General features: G+C 38.4%; 1 protein-coding gene across 1 annotated transcript in view; it reads left to right on the forward strand.

The window, feature by feature from the left end:
- Positions 1 to 15991, forward strand: part of babam2 (BRISC and BRCA1 A complex member 2) — a 115109-nt gene that overhangs the window by 51534 nt on the left and 47584 nt on the right. The window lies entirely within an intron of this gene.

Raw genomic sequence — 15991 nt, forward strand, 5'->3', positions numbered from 1 at the left:
CGTGCAGTATAACAGCAAACAACGATGTCAAACACTACCTAAAGGGATTCAACGCAGACTATAAATCACGTTTAATGGTCCTCCTAAAATGTGCTCCCGAGGGCTGTCTAACAATGGTGCTGACTTTCACTTCGGCAGCAGGAGGGTGAGAGTATGGCGACGGAGCCGAGGACAGATTGAGGCTATTGCTTGGGTTCAAAGCGGAGTGAGGGGCAAGCATGTGACAATGTGTCTGTTGTGTAAAGGACTCTTTGCAAGAGAGAAAAGAAAATCCAAAAATACAAGTCTGCATTCAAGAAAGGTGCACACTTTAGATGAGGAAAAGGCATTAGGCAAACACGCTAATGCAAGATCCAACTAGCAGAAGGAAGGAGACACAGGGGAACACGACACAAGTCATGCTAATGAGGGCAAACTAAAAAAAGGAGGGAAAGATTGTTAGAAAAGTGACATTTAAATACTATTTGATTATTGAGGAATGTTACCAATGCTGCAGAATGGCTCCTAAATATCATATTTTTCTCAATCAAATTGTGCACAGTTTTGTGTGTTTACATCCTTTTTCTCGCTCTCTCTTTTCTAACATAAAAACAGTAAATTGAATAAAAGCATGTGGAGGGGCACAGGGTCATCTCTTTGGGAGTTGAGCACAGACTAGATGAGGTTACTGATCATTAAACCCATCTTACCAGGGACTATCTCTGGCCCCTGCTTGCCTCCGGGGAGCCAAAGGAGCTCCTTCTGTTGAGCTAAACATTGAGTGACTTTGAGCTAAAATTTCAGATGCAGTTTAAATGGGGCTACACTTCAATTATAATCCAAGACAAGTGAGGGATTTGTAGTGAAAATTGATGCAAATAATTCATTGTTTTTAAACCGGATTATCTTGTTTTCCTAATTGTTGACACCCATAGACAGATTGAAATTAAGATTGGATTAATTGCCGTGGCAAATTCTGCCATGAACACCCTTAAATTAAATATATGCTAGTGTTCAACATTTATGCATCCAAATTTTTCCCAGCAGCCAACTTGGGCTTGATCAGCTACTTTATTTCATTAAGGAAAATCTGGTACAGAGGGATGCAGGCGTTTCCTTTCAGCACAATCAAACATCCAAGGTCATATGTGATGAAAGTTCTATGTAAATGCAGTTGTCTTGTGACTTCAGTTATTTTATTTTGAAATATATCTGAGCTGAACAGATACCCTGGAGACACTGTAGTGTTTCTTTTAAATATTAAATATAGCTTTTTTTAATGCCCTTGTTATTTACATTGCTGAAATGCTCTAAGGTATAGAGCAGTGCTAGTTAAATGTCATTTGAATCATTAACCCCCACTCAAAGCTGTTGCCTCTTTTTTTCTGCATAATTTGGGTTTTGACTCCACAACCAAAAGCAGAACAATATCTGTATGACCTATAGCTTATAGCATGCTGAAGAGTTTTCCTTCTGCTGTGGTGTTAAATGGGTTGTGAAGGGATCAAACCGGAAGCATTACTGAAAGCACGAGGTCAGCTTTTGGTTAATTCATGGGGCTGATTAAGTGGGTGTTATTTATTCAAAACAATTGATTTTTTACCAACCCACTCGTCTTGTCCTCTCTGTATTTCTTTATTGACAAAGTGAGGTTTTAAAATAGATCAAGAATGTTAATAGCAGTCAGTCATTTCCAGGAAATGAACTCATTTACATCATACGATGGAGCCATTATCAGAGCATTTATCGGCAGAGCTGAACAATAGCGTTGATTGATGTTTGTCATTTAATTTTTATTCAGTTTACAGAAAGCCAATTATGAGTGGAAATCAAATGGAAAAACATTTTTATTTTTACCTGCAAGATTCACAAACACACTGGTTGAACTTGAATTTGTGCATTGAAATTGATTGTTTTATTTTACGGTGTTGAAAATGTGCAGCACTATCAGTCACGTGGAGAAGAAATAAAAGTAATTCTCGCCCTCTCAGTGTGTGCATGTGCAGGTATTGTTAGCACACAGCATTGTTTTTTCAAATAGTCATTAAAAGGGACCTTTTCTTTTCTCTTCCATCTCCCTATTTCAACTAAAGCAGCTTTCCTTTTTCACAGTTCAAAGTTATCCTTATTTATCTTTTTACTGGACTTTCTTTCTTCTTTTCTTTCTTTTTCTCCTCCTTCCTACTCTTCCTATTCTCCTCCTCATCCTTCATCTCTTTCTCCTTATGCTCCTTTTCCTGCTACTCTCTCCCCACCTGGTTTAAACAGGTTGCATCACTGATCAGGATTTCTTTTTCAGGAAAGACCTGCATGTAAAATTATAAGGAGTGCTGATGCTAAGGGTGTACTCTAAATCAGAGAACACACAGAACAGAGAAGGCCAGCAGAGAATGAGATACAGAGTAAAGTCATTTAGAGCAGTATCTTTGTAAAAAGAAGTAAATTTGTTCAAAATTCTTCTTTTCTTTGACCATATTCACGTTGTTTTCCATTATGTATTGTTTTAGGTGTCACAGCTGTCAGTCAAAGGTCATCTCCTATCCGTGATGGGCAATTCCCCTGATCTCTGACGTGTTGTCTTCCCAGATAGATATCAAAGGACAGTTGAGGATTTAAACTGAACATGCTTTCCAGTCAGATTTTTACATGAATGTAAAGGTGCCATAACTAAATGTATGATTCTGTAAGTTATAGAAGTAAATTGTGGGAAGCTCAAAAAAGTAAAACGTTACATTTTTCCTGCACTACTATTACAGAGGGGGGAGAAAGGAACAAAAAATAAACCAGTTTAACCCCACATCACTTCCTCAGAAAGCCCAGATTAACAGAGCTGGAGACTGACACAAAGCCCCTTACTGTGACCGCCTACACTGCTGAAACACCACTGGCGATGGAGCACCTTTTGAGGATGCCAGTCCAGTTTCTCACTTTTTTTTTTCCTCTCCTGGTGGACAAAGTGGAGATCAGCCTGCAGCGGCTGCAGCAGTTACCTTACCTCCCCAGTTGCCACATAATTGCCACTCCTTTCCCAACCCCTCATGAGGTTTTCGTTGTTGCGGTTTTGTGTTCGGGTCACGTCCCCCTACGCGCGGCAGTTGAGCTTTTGGAGAAGTCGTGGCTGAAGATGGCCCGGTGCGTCACATGATGAGTCTTTCACAATTCTTTGCAGAAACCTGGAAAACAACTTGCGTACACCCATGCACACAACACTTTCAGCAACATGTGCACTTGTGAACATGTGAACAAAGCACCTGTTATTTTACATCCGGCTGAGGTGTGTGTGGTGCTGGACGGCTAAAAATATTTTTTCTTTAAAACTCTAGTGCTTTTACTGAGTACCAGAGTATGGTAACACTTCCCTCTTGTATCAGGGGAATAAAGAATACAAAACATTTTAATTTAGGAGACTGATTTTTGGGTCAGTATAATGCCACTTTTTGATGACATAGTTGTTAAGGATAGTGAACAGCTGATCTCTGTCTACATTTGGATATTTTCTTATAAAGTTTGTATTTGAAATTATTCTTTCATCACAGGAAAGCAAGTTTTAGCTCTGAGTAATGTAAAGCAGGGTTAGGGGCTTATCAGTGTAATGTCAGCTCTAAACCTTTTCATTGTGATGACCGTGATTCTCTTCTTAATGGGATAAATTGCCACTGTAACTTATACTGCATACCTAGCTTCTCTAGGCAAGTTACGGTGAAGAGAAGGTATCAACATATATCAAATATGACATATCAGTTTTCTGGAAAAAAGGCTTTAACATTTCTAGAAGATCCCTTGAATCTTTGTGTGTTGATAGTAAGAAACAGCATCTAAAGTCTTTCTTTCCCTGATAAGCATCATGAGGAAACACAGATTCTTAGGAGAATCTTTATTCCTGTTAGCTTCAAGCAATTTTATGTTTGTTAAGCCTTATTATAGATATTCTTCTAAGCCTTGACCTTGTGGGTCAGCCTGCCTTACTCGTTGCTTACTCTCACACGTGTAACACCACTGGGGTTGCAGCTGAAAGAATATGGTTATAAACTGCCTTACACGCTTTTTGCTGATGTTTTGGCCTCCCCGCAAGCGAAATCACAGAGGTTGTAATAATTACCTTTTTTTAAATTTACCAAAGCATTTTTTTAAAAATCAAACAGACAAAAATACTGGGAAAATACAGAGATTTCTGTTGAAGACTTAGCTATAGTATATACAGACTTATGCGTATAATCTGCCTGTAGAGGTCTTATATTTGCACTTTTTAACCCACAGCTCTAATTATATAGTTAAAAACTAGATAATACAGCTTTACCCTTAATATGCACTCCTGGCAGTGAATATTATATCCAATTAAGCTCACTCTAATCTAACTTGAAACTCATGAAAAGCCAACTTTTGGCCTTTTTGTATGTTCATAAGTGGTAATAATATAATAATTACATAAATTCATACTTTTTTCCTTGACTTTATTCTAAAGGTTTGTATTTGAAGGAAGACTAGACAACTAGTAAACTTTACTGTTTATGTGTGGTATATTGGGTAACAATTCATATAATTCATTAAGTTACGACCAGCGTACTTACTGCACCTGGCCACTGTTTCATCTGCTGTGTCATGACCTGAGCGCGGAAATCACTACCTCTTGCTCTCTATCTCCTTTATCTGCTGCCGTGTGGTTTTTACCACAGTTTCACATCAGGCCAGAATAGTTTTTTTTCACTTAACTCATTGAATAGATTTCTTTCTTTTTTCTCCATTATCCAGCTTAAAAAAAACTGCAGTGACACCATTTCTTGTCATCACATGACAAAAGGCAAAAACAGTAACATCAAAATATTACCTAATGGTCGCCTTCCCCTCCATTACCTGTTTGTCTGCCCAGTCTCAGCTGATCTAGAAAGGCCTGTGCGTGACTGTTGAGCATTTGGTACCAAAGCAAGTGGTTGTAATTTGTGGCCTTGCCGTGCCCTTGCACAGTAAACACTGACTAAGAGCTCAGGAATCTTAAGAGCTATAAAATAATTGCAGGTTACTCCCATAATGTTCAGAGAGTGCTGCTCTTGTGTCTCAACTCTGCCTCTTCAGTCTCATCTCTTTTTTTGTTCAACCTCTGCCAGTGGTACAAAAAAAGTAGTGCTTTCCTGCTGAACCTGTATTCTTGGGTGCTCATTACATTGATAACCCAGTGGGGCAAAGAAAATTATTTGTCCTGAAATAGATATAATGTGAAATAGATGGAAGATGGATATAATAATATTAAATTATTATTTTTGTTTGGAATGCTTAAAGAATAAATGTTGCACACACATGTGCAAAAAAAAACCCAAACTTTTTTTAATAGCTACATGAATATTTGTATCATTCAAGAAGATTTAAATCAGGTTTGGACTCCTCTTACTTGTAATTGCTTGTGGTGAGGCTTGAAGCCAAAATGCCTTTTTCCAGAGACAGTTTGCTATCTGTGCTCTCATCATCTTTGTCCTAAGCAGGCTATGTGTATTTATTCATTAATGATTTTTTTTCAGTGCACATTTATCACTTCCAGTGCTGGAATTACATAGCCACTTTTCAGCTGTGCCTTGAGTAAAATGAGGGTAAACCAAAGCATATCCAGATGCATTCATTTTATTTTCAGCATGTTTTTTGAAAGCGCTGTTGCTGAGTGATGGCGTATTCGTATAGCACTGAGACATGGCATTTACTGGGAAAGCAAGTTGCCCAAAAGACATTGTCAAGTAATTGCCAGTTTGGGCTTCACTAATGTAGTGTACGACTGAAATCTGAAAAGGCCAGCCAATGCTTCCATGCAGATGAACAATTATGTGGCTTTTAAACGACAGGATGTATTATAGCTTGGTATGCGCTCCAAGATGAATTTAAATGTCAGGCATAAAAGGTGTAAAATAGAAGTGCAAAAAGTGTTTAGATACTGATTTTTTTTTTTATTCTCAGTGTATTAGTTAATATTCATCTTATAACTGATTTGAAACAACCTAGTGGAAATATACATCTAATTGGGGAAAAAAGAGCAGTGACAGTTTATATTACGAAATAATAGCAAGTGAGGGTAAAACCTGCTCCTTGGTGGGTCTGAGTCCAAAGTTAAGCCAGGAAATGCACACTGCTCTCCTGACTGTGCTGACACAGCAAACTGAAACTCCACTGTTGCAAGAAGCTGGATGCCGTTGCAAAAGAGGAGGTTACAGTGGGCTGGTAGGTTGTGGATTATTTTTGAGTGTAAGTGTTACATCAGCAGACCGTGGCCTCCCTGACACTAATAAAAAGATGCACATGATTGGTAATGTTGGCTGTCATATGTACATTCATACAAATATGCAATATTCAGAATCACCTGTTGACAAAAACATTAGTTTCCATTATTATGTAGCTAAACAGTTACAGGCTTTTACTTTTTTATTTAAATACATTTAGCTTTCCATACCTTCACACTCCTATGTAGTGATGTCATGCTGGAACAACAAGAATAGAGCTGCATGTTATTAAAACTTTGGGTCTAGTGGGCTGCTTGGCTTGGTGGAAACTAATGAATAGAAAATTGCAGGTTTAATAACAACTATTTTTGAACTAAAGGAAAAATGATTATAAAGCAACCTGCAAGGTTTATCAAAGTACTTTTAAACTGGCACCAGTGGGATATCATTTAGGGCAATACTGTTATTGCTTTTTGTATTTAAATGTTAAGAAGCATATTTGAACACCAGAAATACAACTAAAAGACAAGATCTGTAGACTCACATTTTGAAAATGCCTAAAATTCTACCAGAAATAAACATGTTTACATTCGGCCACAAAGAGAAAAAGTCAATTTGGGGCTTTGTGCATAGTTTCTCTTTTAATAACAACTCTAACTCATCCATCTGGACATTGAAGTGGGGGGCATGGCCGCTTTGATTGACAGATGTCCCAACATGGCGAGCTGTAGCTGCTAGCTGTCTGCTAGGCTTCACCTCCACCCTGAGAATCCTGCAGTGTCCATTAACTGACACTTAACTTGAGCTCTCTCCCTCTCTCTCTCTATGCTGTTGGTGCTTTGGAACATTTTTGTCCAATTTTCCAATATTCTGGTTTGCTGTTTGGTACAGACCTACCAAGAAATGTGCTTCAGTTTTGATGAGTGATTGTGGTATTTTCTTACTCTGTTACTTAGGAGTAATTACTTGGTATGTCATATAGTCTAACCTGGTCAATGCTGAACCACATGAGCCTTAGCTGGATAGATGTTGTTTCTACATAAATAGAAGTCTAGCCAGAATATCTCCTACAAAATAACAAATATATATGGAATTGATTGAAGTGAAGAAATTAAATCGTAGCTTGTTTGTTGCATGGGGACCTTAGGATGTCTCCAAGCACCATATGTCTGCACCTGATGTCAGAATTATGAAAGTTGCAATGTGAGTGTTTGAATTAGAAGTCCTGATGCAGTCACTCATGCAGTATACTTTTATTTCTTGCTAGAAAGTCTAAGAAGGACATTCAGAAAAGGTTCGAGAAGTACCTTGAGCTGATCAAGATGCTATCATGATCACTACTTTTATCTTTTGTATATAGTGTCATTTGTTAAGTAAAGTGGCATGAATGTGAGAGTGCATTTTCATTTTTCGAGTAAGTTTGGTAAATGGACTCAACTGAGCAGTGTTTTCAGATGATCGTTGGATATAAAAGGTGTACACACCCCTGTTAAAATGCAGGTTTTTGTAATGTTAAGCAATGAGATCACAATAAATCATTTGAATGCTACTCCCAGCTTTAATCTCACCTACAACCTGCACAATTCAATTGAAAAATAAACAAATCTGTGGAAAAAATATAAAAAGCATACAATAAGCTGGTTGCATAAGTGCACACCCTTAAACTAATACTTTATCAAGCACCTTTTAAATTTAATCACAGCATTCTTCTTGGGTACACACCCACCATCAATTAAAGAGACTCTGATTAACCTCAAATAAAGTTCAGCTGTCCAAGTAGGATTTTCCTGACGTTTACTCAGTTGCCTGTTACAGCAAAAGCTATTGTTTGCAGAGCGCTTACAAAGCATCAAAAGACTCTCATTGTTAAAAGGTATCAGTCAGGAGAAAGGTGTTTAAAAAAAAAAAAAATTCCACAGCATTCGAGATATCACGTAACACGGTGAAAACCCCCACCCCCAAATTGACAAAAAGACTAGACGGGAACTGGTCCGGATGGCTGCCAAGAGACCTATAGCAACACTGGAGGACCTGCAGGAATTTCTGGCAGCTACTCGTTGTGTACTACATGTTGTGACTCCCATGTTCTCCATTTGTCTAGACTATGGGTATAATTGCAAGATGGAAACCTTTTTTTAAAAATGAAAAACCTTCAAATCTCAGCTATAATTTGTAAAAGAGTACATCGAGTCTATTCAAAACTATGTGGGTGTGAGAAAATGTGTTATGGCCTGATTAGACAAAGGTTTTGCCCCTATTTCTAAAAAGGCACATTTTGGTCTCAAAAACAATACTGTGCATCACCCAAAAACCCTAAAACCATAATGAGGCACGGAGGTGGAAGTATTATGCTTTGGGGTTCCTTTAGTTCAGCTTTACCTTTGGCTTTAGTAAGGTGCAGGGCATTATGACCAGTCCAAAAGAATAAAAAATTCCATTGGGAAATAATTGACTTAAAGAGGGTTGAACACAAGAGATGCAGTCGAAGTCTGACAGATTTGGATTTCTTTTGCAAGGAAGAGTGGGCAAAAGTAAAGTTGTTCCATAATGATGCTCTCCTACCCAACAATACAGAATGTTGTGATTAAATCATAAGGTGCTTTAACAAAGCATTAGTTTCATACTGTGTACACTTATGCAACCAGCTCATTTTACTTTTAAAAATATATATATGTATTTCCCAAACAGATTTCTTTTTTAAATTGAATTGTGCAGGCTATGAGTCACATTAAAGATGGGAACATTTTTGAAGAGATTTATTGTTTTTTTTTTTGTTTTTTGTTTTTTATATAATTATACCACCCTTGATCAGAAACTCGGACACTCAGAGTATCTGTAGTTTGTTTATTACAATCTGTAACTGATTGACAGACATTGTTTTGTCTGTGATTTCTCATGTTCCAAACCTCTGAGAACCCTGCTGTTATTACTGCCAGGTGCTTTAACATCTGGCACTCCAGAAAATGTCACACGATGCGAAAGTTTAAAGGGAGTCTGGATGAAGCTTCTCTTCTTAATAACATGCTTTCATCTAACTCGTGTTTTAGGCTGCCACGAAGAAAGTATAGCACAGACATACTGTGGCCAAAGTACAGAAATCAAAGGACACCTGCATACTAGCGTGTAAGCAAACGATGTTCAGACCTAGCTTCCACAGATAAAAATAATGGTTTTAATCATGGGTACATGTGAGTGATGTCTGATGCATCACTGAAAAAGCACCTGTTATGGGATTTGATACTTGCAGAGATGCAGTTGTACTGCATCCTGACAAGAAGCAAATCATAGCTGTAAATGTGTGATATAGAAGAAAGATGTGTGACCTTTAAAGTTGCCGAAGAAATTCCTAGAGTTGAACTTTGGAGCTTCTAAAATCGTTCCTTTTCAGCGGTAATTCTTTGGCTGTTACGCATAATGTCATAGAAATTTCAAAGATAAATTGATAGTTTTTTTAGTTGATTATTTGCGACCACATCCCCAAAAACTGTCAGGTAAAGATATCATTCTTTATTCTACGAAGACAGAGGTAATGAATATTATGATTATTTTTCTGGTGTCATTAATTTTGTCCTCATATGACCAGTGCCATAAATGAAATGAGCACTATTCTTGCTTAGACCTAATAAGCTCAACAGCTGCTTTAAAATCACTGAATGGTAAATTGAAACCCATTAATTATTTCTGTAATATATTAAGCAACAAGTGAGCAGTCACTTCTTGAAGTCAGAAGTAGGAAAAATAGAGAGGATGAGTATGTGAGCAACTGGTAAGGTGTAACTGGTTTTGTGGGGTCTTCCTGGTATGCAGTGGTTAGTACCCACCAAAAGTGGTCCAAGAAAGTAGGATACGGCAGGATATGGATATGTAATCACAAAAGCGGACTCATGTGTTCTGGTCAAACTGAAGGGCTGCTGTAATACATGCCCTTGAAAACCTTAATAATCTCAGACATCTATAGCCTCAAGTAAATGTCTCCAGGTCACATATATTTACTTGATCCAGCTCATTCATGTTCACTTGATATTGATGCAAACAAAGCTGCAAATTGAAATACCTTTTTCCCATTTAGTGCAAAATTCACGGACAAATGGAAGGAATAAGTCTTTGACAGAAGACGGATGGAGGAGATGGGGGCAGACTAAGCATAGCCTTGTAAATTAAGAGCACTGGTTTAGTCTACGAAGGGACAAAGCTGAATATCCACTCAGAAAAAAATATAATAGAACATGCATGCAAGATGCTTTTTTTTTAATTTTTCAATTAAAAGGAGAACATGGTTTCATTGAGCCCAAGCACAGGTGCACCATCTCCTTGTTCTGGCACACAAAAAAATAAAATAGCTCTGAAAAGGGCTGACCAAAGCCTTCCAAGTTTTAAACAATACTAGAGCATATGTAAAAGAATCACAAGGTTCGTAGTGCAGCACATAAACATTTGTGTTAGATTATAGCACGGCATACATACGACATTGCACAGATGAGCCTGTTACATCAGTCTGAATATGACTCAGACATGGGCAGATGGAAGAGTGACTGCCCACCCCTCCTCTCCGAGTTAAGATCCCCATTTTTGGTCTTGGTAACACTCATAGACTTTAAGATGTGAGCAACAAGGGTCTTTCTTAAAGATTTAAATGATTTGAAAAAGCAGCCAAGTGAAGATTTTAAAAAGTGACAAATGAAAAAAAGATTAATAACAGCCAAAGCGAGGTAGAGTTTGAGCTATCCTGCACGACCTTATGTTTAGAACTAGCTGGGATTAGTCCATCATCAAAAAGACCGGATTTATAAATATTCATTGGTGGTTTCTTTTAGTTACCAAAAGCTGTGTTGTAACTTTTTTTCGGTAAATTTCAGAGAGATTTCTTGATAAAGAGGTATTTCACTCACACCCTATGTTGCAGCAGCAAACCTCAGTGAATGAATTCATGATAATGACCTAACAGGCGTGTACAAAAGTCAGGGTGTGAGGTCATTTCAAATATTGCACATTATGACTTCAGCATATTGCTTGGAATAGATATGACCGCACATGTCGACAGCTGAAGACCTTGTAAGCTTCATCTTAATCCTAAAAATAGAAAGCCCATGGAAACCAGAAAGTATTTGGTCCATGTTCTTGTAAATATCAATTTGTGGTTAGTGATGCCCACACCCTGAAACACCCAGAGAGCCTATGTAAATATTTGAACTTATGACATAATCATTACTGTTAAACACTAGTAGCACTCTGCTGCTGGCTCAACTTGTTTTCAGTTTCTGGGAAGGTGGCTATGCAAAAATCCCAAGTCTAACCAACCAACATTTTGGATTTAAAGTTTTAGAGCCTTTTAATGCATTTAGCCCTCAGGTAGCTTAAAGTCATTTTACGCCAGAACTCCAAGAAACAAGCAGGAAAAGAAACACAACAGCATAACACGTATACCATGTATACAAGAAGTGTGAAAACTGTGTGGGCATGTGGAGGCTGCGCTTGATGCACATCGTCCTCACTCTCCTGTTTTGTTGCACTTGTCAGGGCAGGGCAGCTTTCGCAGCAAAATAAGTCGTTAATCAGTCAGCATGCACAAGCTGCTAAGGTAGGTTGGCTAACAAGCTAATAATAGCCTCCCATAAGGCAGTGATGTACCTTTTTATAAAATGTGCAACTTTATTGTTATCCACATACAATGGAGCTTTTGACCTCTAGTGACGCAGCTAAGCAGGGTTTGTGTGAATTGCTCCCTTTAATCTTTGTTGTTCAGGGTTTTATTTTTAATGACTCAGTTTAGAACTTTGACGAATGACTCCATTCAAAGGAATAGCAATAGGTTTACTTACAATCTGGCTGTGGATGGCAAAAACTTCCTATAATTCCACCTTCTGTTTGATAAATTATCAAAATCACTTGGAGAGGATATACATTACCATTCTCATATTTTCAAATTCATGTGATTTGGCTGCTGGTTTTCTAACCTTTAGTGCTGTCTAAAACCTCTTTGGAAGGGTGCCCAAAATTCCTCACACGCACAAACCAGGAAGCGCTCGAATGTGTATCCCACCCAAAAATGCAACGCTGCACTGAAATAACTGATTAAAATCATTTATAAATAAACGTGTTTCAGCTTTTACTGGAATAGGCTGATGGCAGAACCAGATGTGGCACATCTATGAGGAATTGTATTTTTTTTACACCTCTGCTTTTCCCGCTCCCTGGAGTCAGAATGTCTAAAATGATGAAGAATATTTGGTGGGACATTGAAGAGGTCAGCCTTTGTCCCTCAGTGGAGCCATAAGCAAGTCAGAACTCCCACTAAACCAAAAGAACATATGATAGTATTCAGCAAGCATTAAGAAGGGGGGCCATCACATTTTGCTTCAGTGACCACCTCAGGTAGTTCCTTGTGTATTTTTACTGTGCCTTTATAATAAATACTTATACAGTGACAGTATGATTATAAATTTACAATTATTATTAGATCAGCAAATTTGATTTATTGGTAGAATTAAATTTTATTTTAATAATAAAGTTTTAAAGTAAATGCACTACAGTAATTCGTGAGCCCTTTAGCATTCACTGCTTGTGTTGTAGGTATTACTTGTAGAAAGAGTTGGAGAAGGTTGCTGTTAAACTTTCCAAGAAATATATAAATTTAAAAAATTACAGCAATCTGATGGCTCAGACACACTAAATTAAAACTAGCACAGGGGATTGCACAGGTTTCCTGGTGGGAAACGACCTGTCTTGACTCAGACTCTACAATCACTCTCAGATAAAGATGGTAAAAGTTTGCAAATAATTACCAGCGAATTTATAAATTCAGGCAATTTCAGGCAAGTGCAGTCAATCTGAGTCAGTCTGTGCCAATTACAGCAACTAATCTGCAATATGTCGCTCTGAAATAGCAACTGAAACTTGTTTTTGGCAGGTAAATTATCATTCTGCAGCAACTATGTCACTATTTGTGGAGGTCTTTCTGTTTCTAATCTTGCTGATGGACAGATGTAGCTAGCAACAGGTTTGCCACCTTGCCAGTTTATCACAGTTAATATCCATATTATCACAAATAGTTGGCTTGTAATTGCGAACTTAACTCCATTCAGTTGCAAACTGATAACAGTCACATTCAGTGTTGTTGGCATTTTATCTCCATCTTGATGCACCAAAGTCACTTTGAAGGCAGCAACAGACTGCGAGTTTTCACCTTGTTCTGGTCTTCAAAGCAACAAATTCAAAGACTCCTGGATTGCAAGTTCAAGACAGCTTTCGTTGTTATGATGTTGCACTTTGGCCATGTCGATTTTCTTCATGTTTAAGCTGTTTGAACAGGTGGTTTGATCACCTTTTTGATGTCAACTCTAAAAAGTTTCCTTCAATTTTTGTAAGTGTGTGTCAGAGGAGAGGCTGCAGCCCTGTCAGTAATAACACTGCTGATCTCAACATATTCTTCACTGCTGTTTTTTCAACCATTTTCTTACAGAGAGAGCGCCGTCTTGGGCTGAATTGTTTAATTTCTATTTATGCTATCCTGGATGAAAAGCATCACCTTCTGTATTTTGCCTCACTCATATGTCTCTTTTATTGTGCAATAAAAACCTGCCAAAAACAAACAAACAAAAATAAGAGCGAGGGGTCACTCAGTCAGTGTGTTATGATTGGTGGAAATAGCTGACACCCTGGCACCTGCACGGCGCCAGGGTGTTGAGCCATTAGTTATATCAAACCCTAGCAGACGGTTTGTTGGAAACATAATTCATGGTAGTTTTCCTTTTTGGGACCAAATTTATTGCCTTTGTTTATTTTTTGTTTTATCTTCCATTTAATTCTTTTTTGAGTTTAGTTTTAAGTAGCTGTTAAGCACTAAATTATTTAGTTATAGTGAAATTTATCAGACCACCTGTCATAAAAACAAGAAAACAGTAATATTTTAGAACTGCATCGTATACTAAAAATGATATTGGTATTTATTTATAAAATAACAAGCTGAACTTTTTTTTAATATACCCAAATTTTAGTCGGCACATTGGACTTTGGAATTTGGAATTTGTGTTGCTGTTTTGGGGATTTGCCTCTGGAACAGGTTCGTTTTGCAGCCACAGAGACATATAGTTAGTTTTTCTCACCGGCTGTTTTAGACTTTGTTGGCTTTGATGAGGAGCAGAGGCAGGACTTGTAATGATATTTAGGCATTTGTAACTTTTATATTTTATCCCACCTTTTGTTTTTATTTATTGTGTATTTATTTAGTTTTGTGTATCAACTTACTGGTTTTCAGGTTTAACTGTAGACTTAAAATAGCCAGCTGCCTAGCAGAGCCTCCAAAATATATTTTTTTTCACATGTCAGTTTCTTTGTGTGTGTGTCTATTTATTCAGGAAGTGTAACGAAGCCAACAGTGTAAATGTGACAAGGTCAGAAGCTTTTGTTATTCATCCAAATACAGGTGGCAGTTCCTTTATGTAGTGCTGCACTGACCCATCACTCTGAGCATCAACCCTGGTGCTGCGTTTACACACGGCGCTGTCAGAAAGGTCGTGCCCCAAGGTGAAGAAGTCGGGCGTTCTCCATCATTCCTCGTTGTGACACATTACTAGCGGCACAAGAGCTTTGCCGCACGATGAGGTGCTTAGCAACAACAGAAAATGTGAGCTCCTTGACCTTTTCTTTCTTTTTCTTTGTTTTGAAACGCCTCCCATCTTTTTTTCCTTCATGCGTTTTCATTTCCCAGATTAATTTTCTTTTATGGCTCAGCGCCAAAGTAAGCTGCATGTTCTTCATCAGAAGTGAGAATTCATCGGAAACACCTTGGCACACTGTCTCATCTCACTGATGATGACACACATTTGGCCTATTAAGTCTTCCCGTATCATATCATAACTAGGTGTGGGACCATATGCAGTGACTAATGCCACAGAATGCCTCTGACGCTGATGAATTGATAATTGTCTGCGCACGATAAACAAACATATTTCTCACTGCATCTGAGTCATCTGTGGCATCATGATGTCATAGCAGACATGCAGTCAGGGAACATATTTTCTGTGTGCGTGTCATCTTGGTGGTGATGACACTTGAGACCATTTGTTTGATTGTCACTGGTAATTAGTGTAAGGGTTTTTTCTGCTGAAAACATTCAGTATATGCAGTATCGTGGCATTAAAGAAAGGAAGAAAACATAAACCCAACCCCTGCTTTACTGATGTTCTTTACATCCCTACGAGTGTATATATAAATAGATAAGTGCTCATCTTCTATATCAGGAAATGATGAGATTTCACGTGCCTTCTAAAAGGCTTGTAACACTGGTTCATCACCTCTTTCTCAAGTGTGGAAACAAATGTCAGAATTGTATTTAAGGAGATGAAGGCGAGCAGCTCAGCATCCATCACAGCCTTAGGAGGGGTGGTGAGAGGGCACACAGCTCACATCCACTCCCCACTGCTGCAGTGACCCCAGTATCACTCCTTGATACCAAAGGTCATGTCCGCCTCCCGTCTCCCTCTGCGAATCCCTGACTCCCCCTCCCCCATAACCACCCACACTGCGTCTCCAAATGAGCATTCCCACCCACCTGCTTGTACCCCCAGCTGAGCATCAGAGGTTTCCAACATTACAGTCTCAGGAGAATACCTCCACCACCCCCAGCACCCTCCCCCTCTTTCTCCTCCGTCCCCGCTCCACTGCTCCACGCCTCCATGGAATTACTTCCATTTGGCCTACTTTCCACCCTCGCTCCCCGTCAAGTTGTGCACCATCTATATGTTATTTTTCTGCAACACCTCCAGATGTTCTTCTTCCTAATCCTTTGTGTTTCTCTCATATGAATCCTGGTGATG

The sequence above is a fragment of the Perissodus microlepis genome, chromosome 19, assembly GCF_051167445.1.
Source record: "Perissodus microlepis isolate ML-2025 ecotype Zambia chromosome 19, ASM5116744v1, whole genome shotgun sequence".
In the NCBI taxonomy this organism is placed as follows: domain Eukaryota; kingdom Metazoa; phylum Chordata; class Actinopteri; order Cichliformes; family Cichlidae; genus Perissodus; species Perissodus microlepis.